Here is a 5265-nt window from a genome sequence, read left to right on the forward strand (position 1 = left end):
TCAATAAGCTGCAGTATTCATACTTAACAGACTTCATAGAACCACCCTTACCTAACAATGGGGATTGGGTGAGGAAAGAAACTTTGAAAGATCAGCACATTACCAGTCCAGATTGTAGATGAGGTAATCAGGTGCCCCATCCCCAAAGAAGTCTAGTTTCAAAATAACAAAATTTTAAACGTTTGGTACATAAACTCTCCAAAAATGTTCCAGCACTGACTAAAACAAACCACAATGAGATGGCCCTTTTAGAGACAGCAGCTTCAGCCCCGGAAAAGGGTAATGAGATGAGTTTCATATGGCTAAATCAGTGGTAAAAACATAATTTTCTTTCTTTCAAGAAGACAGGAGAGCAGTAATGTGGTCAATTCAATATTAAGAGTTCTATGACTTCATTCTGTGAAGGAGGTTGAGATGGGGCAAAAACTTGGGTCCAAGGGCTGAGGATAGGGCTCAGTGGTAGAAGGCCAGCCAAGTATGGATGAGGCCCTAGGTTCAATCCCCAGCAAGACAAAAAACAAAAAGTCTCAAAAATCTTACCATCTTATTTGTTCACTTTTGATGAAAAAAAAATTAAAAGTTATATAAAGATATCTTAAAGCCAAACACACACACACACACACACACACACACACACACACACATACACACACACCACCTAAGTAGCACTGGTTTTGTTTTTTGGCTAACCCCTCTCACAATCACTTTTATGGTTTCCTCTGGTTTGGCTGCTACTTTGTACAGATCAATGAGGTTTACCTTAGCAGACTTTTTCTCTGGGTTCTGTTTCGCTTTCGGTAGGGTAAGCCTATACCCCTCTCCTTCCTCTCTGCAGAGGGCAAAATGGATTAGACTGAAAAGTTACCTTCCAAAAGCAAGAAGGGAAATAGATTGCTGAGTCAGAGCTGTAAATTATTTGAAGTGTTTAAAAAAAAAACTGGAATTTTGGGGAAATACAGAGGCATTTTGGTGAAAAATACGAGGGGCGGGTGCAGAGGAGGTGTCTAAAAGAGAAAGCAGCCTTCCAATCAAAAATCTGCCCTTAGTTTCAAGGTCACCTTCCGGCTGGTTGGCCTCAGGTGAATCAGGGTCAGAGGAAGGAGCAGCAGCAGGACAGGTCTGGGGAGCTCTGCATCCCATTCAGGTCAAGCAGAGTCTGATCCAGCATCCTTTATGTATGGGGATGCTCCTCTACAGTGCACTACAGCTTATCTTCCAAGTCATCAGTTGTCTTTTCCCGTTTGGCCACCTGTCTCTCAGCAAAATCAGTATGGGTTTTGCCTTGAGTTTAGTAGTAAGAACCTTTATCTCTGTCATATTAGTCTTCTTTTTCAGAGTACTTCTCTTCAGAAGCACCCAGACGGTTCAGGTTCTCATCCATCTGTTCATCCACCTCTCATCAGTCAAACTCTGCCAGAGCAGCTCATTCCTCTTTGCATTCCAAATCTCCTCTAATAATCAAAAAATTATGAGTCACACTTTGCATAATTCCTATCTGCTTCATTTGCCATGTGCTCAGCTTTTTTGAGTTGGATTTCCTGGAGTTCCATCTTTACTTTGTGTTTTAGAGTCTGGTTTTCAATAATCTTCATTATGTCTCTGACTCTCATCAGCAGCTTCCTCTTCTCCTCCTCCTCCTTTTTTTTTGCAGGGCAGTAGCCAGCTCCTCTTCAACCAGCAGGATCCTATGGTTCAAGGAGGTCACCTCAGCCTCAGGCTGTTCCCAGGCCTGCCTTTCCCTCTTCCCCCTGGAGGCACTGAGCTCCTCTGCATCATCTCCCTGGATCTTGCGCTTCACTTTGTCAATGGTGGTGAAACCAGCCACAGTGCCCCCTCCCCACTCCAGCCATCTTCCCCTGCTTCTCGATTTCTGACATCTGCCTCTCCTCCACTTGAGTTCCATCCCTGGAAATAGCAGCTACAATCCATAGCAAAAATGTATGTGTAATAAATTATGCATATAAAATAAAAATCAACAGTGTATTTATTATATACTATATAATTAACATAATCATATTTTAGTATAATTAATATTAATATCGATCTTTATTTACATAGACATAACTTAGTACAATTGTCAGGCAATGCCATTTGCCAACCCAGTGTTTACTCCAGCCACCTAGTGTTTATTCGGGTTTCATGAAGGGAAGGAGAGAAATTACCTCTAAGGCTGTGTTAGACCAGGTTCTCCTGCTCTTGTAAAGTGGAAACCTACCAGAGTCTATCCTGCTCTAACATTCGGACAAATATTCTCACACCCCCAATCCTGCCCACATCCTGATAGATATTTGACAGTGGTCATTTCAAATTTCCTCTCTACTATAGTAGAGGTCATATTGGTTTGTATTTCCTAAACTATTGATGGTTTTATTTTTCCGTTTTCTTTTATTAGTGTTTCTATTTCCAAGTTCAGTCAGAATCACAGATTCTCAGATTCTCCTTCTCCTTCTCCCACTGATGAAGTATCCTAAGTGGGAGACTGTGACTCATTAAGAGTAAACAGTTAAGAGCTTGGTGAAGTGATTTTCTATTTTTTTCCCCCTCAGTTTTGTCTCACCTGGTGTGCTACTTAAAGACAGAGAATCACTATGGAGCTTCTTTGAAACTTGATGATGTGTATAGTACGTTTAGTGACTTTCTATGTAACTTCAAACAAACTTCAATAGAGATGGAACACTGGGCACCATTTAATTATGGGAGTTGAAAAATGGGACAGAAGATAACTAATGCCATTGTAATTATTCTAGCTTCTTTGAAATCCTGTCAGATACCTAAGAGTATCACTAATTCTCTGAATACTCAGATTCTCTAATTTAGTTTAAAGGCACAAATTGCTCTCCAATAAATGGGATGGACATCTGTCACCTGATCACTTAAGTCATTCACATTTTGTGGAAAACTTAAGAAATAAATGCCAGATGTTAACTTGAAAGGGGTTCATCTTTGAAAGTATAATTTATGAGCATTCACATATCTCAAGGTCTGAAATCTGTTTGTGTACCTCTAGCTAAGTAATGGAAATGAGATAAATGAGTGTAAGAAATATTACATTATTTAAAACTAATGCACTACAAAAGTCCACTTAATTTTACTAGAAAAAAAATTTCAGCCCCAAAGAAATATATCTGGACAATGATATAAGTACAATTATGATGAGTAATAATTATTTCTGGAATTATGTAAAAATATTTTCTTGTTTTGCTTTTAAATAGAAGATAATATAACACAGTTGATGCTTGTTTAAATCTTGCATACAAATATGCATAACGCCAACTGGATTCAATTTATTCTGTCTTAATTTGAATTAACTTGATGGGTCTTTTGACACAGGCTGAACAGACTAATTGTTGCTTATTTGGGTGCACTGAATCAGTGAACATGGCAATCAGATTCCAGACAGATGTTCATAGTTTCTTTGATTGCCCAGAGCCCGAGGTTGGAAAAGAAGAGAGAATCATTTTGCTGATTTACTTTGGTTAGTGTCTGTCACGGCACAGACTGCATTACAAATACAACTGTTAAAACAAGCAGATGCTGCTAAAGAGTTGTGAGGAACAGATAGGAATACTAATTACAATGTTACCTTTTGACACATTTGAACTTGTACAGTTTTGGTAAGCAGAATTTGGCCATGGTAAAATTAGAGTAGTACATTTATCTTCTCCCCCCACCCCTTATTTGTTTCAATAGCTTCTTAGTATCAGTGTTGCTATTAATTTATTCTGATCAGTTTCAATGATAAAGATAGCAATCAAATGATAAAAAGTGTACCTTCCTCTCTCACTGCCAAATTGTCCTCTCATTGTCAAATTTTGTAGTGCATACTATTCACGACATATATATTTTTTTAAAGAAGTAGAGTTTTATAGGTTCCGTTGAATCCTCCTGTGAATGAATGTGAGAAACAAGTAGAAGATGATCAACTGTGTACGACCATTGAATTTGTGTTCCATGGTTATGTGCTGTTGTCAGGAGCAGACTAGGCTGAATATATCAAAGGAAGAAATGAAATAATGATGAGTTATGTAAAAAGAGTGAAAGTGCTCTAAAATTAAATAGTTCAGAGGTCTTAAAGTGATGCCTTAATATTACATGCATTTTATCATATATTTCTGGTTCATTTTTGTTTCCTCTTCAAAAATTTTTTTTATATCTTGCCCAGTTTTTCCATTGAATATTTCATTAGTTTATTTTAAATCGATTTGTGGAAATTCTTTATATATTTTGTATAACAGTCTTCTATTGTTTTGTGTATTTATGTGCAAATATTTTATAAGCTATGATTCATTTTCATCTACTTAAAATAGTCTTTGCTGAATAGATGTTTTTAATTTTCAATGTTGTAGATTTTGACAATCATTTTCTTTGTCTACTGTGCTTTGTAGTCTTATTTAAAAGTTATTTCTGCAAAGAAATCTTTTCCGACAAGAAGTCTTACATATAGTCCTATATAAATATTCTTCTAAATATCTTAAAGTTTGCTTTTTCTCGTTACAATTTTTCGTATACTGAGAATTAATGTTATGTATGATATAAGACATGGTTCCAAATATTCTTTGCATAAAAGTAACAAATTATCCTATCACTTTTGACTGCAACTTCTCTTAATATTATCTTTTTTGCCTCCCTTACCATTTTCCTCTCTTAAATTTCCTATTAGGCATATCTATGTAATTATTTTTCTTCATATCTATTATCTTTCTTTCTTTCTCATCATTTTCCCTCTCTTATTTATCTTTGTGATAACCTCTCACACAGGCACTTCCTGGTTCCTCAGTTCCTTTATCAGTATATCTATCCTTATTATCTCTCTAGTTTTATTTAAATATGTTATATTAAATTGTAGATTTAATTCCATGAATATGTGTGTGCTTCTTGAAGTTCCATCAAGTTTTTTTTTCCAAATATTTTGAGCCTATCTCATTCTTTCAATTTTTAAATTTTAGACTTCATTTTATTTTTTTTAATCTCTCTGAGTCACCCTTACATCTTAGACTTCTTTTTTAAATGATATATATTTGTACATCTTTATGGGGATACTTTATTGGTAATTTAATACATCATATTATATTATGTAATTATCAAATAAGGCTAACAAACATTTACAACTCTTCAATCATTAATAATTTATATGTGTTGGGTATTTTGTATTCTTAGTCATTTTTAGATGTATCATATTATTTTAACTGGTACTTATCCTCAGGCACAAAGAATATGCAGTAGAGAAAAGATAGTTTCTTCAATAAAGGGTGCTAACATAAATGA

The 5265-nt window shown here is 35.6% G+C and overlaps 1 pseudogene; it reads right to left on the bottom strand.

Moving 5' to 3' along the window:
* Positions 1 to 1201: 1201 nt before the first annotated feature.
* On the bottom strand, positions 1202 to 1903 carry LOC113197016 (uncharacterized; annotated as a pseudogene).
* Between the last annotated feature and the right edge of the window lie 3362 nt (positions 1904 to 5265).

This window comes from Urocitellus parryii, chromosome 11 (assembly GCF_045843805.1).
Source record: "Urocitellus parryii isolate mUroPar1 chromosome 11, mUroPar1.hap1, whole genome shotgun sequence".
Classification (NCBI taxonomy): domain Eukaryota; kingdom Metazoa; phylum Chordata; class Mammalia; order Rodentia; family Sciuridae; genus Urocitellus; species Urocitellus parryii.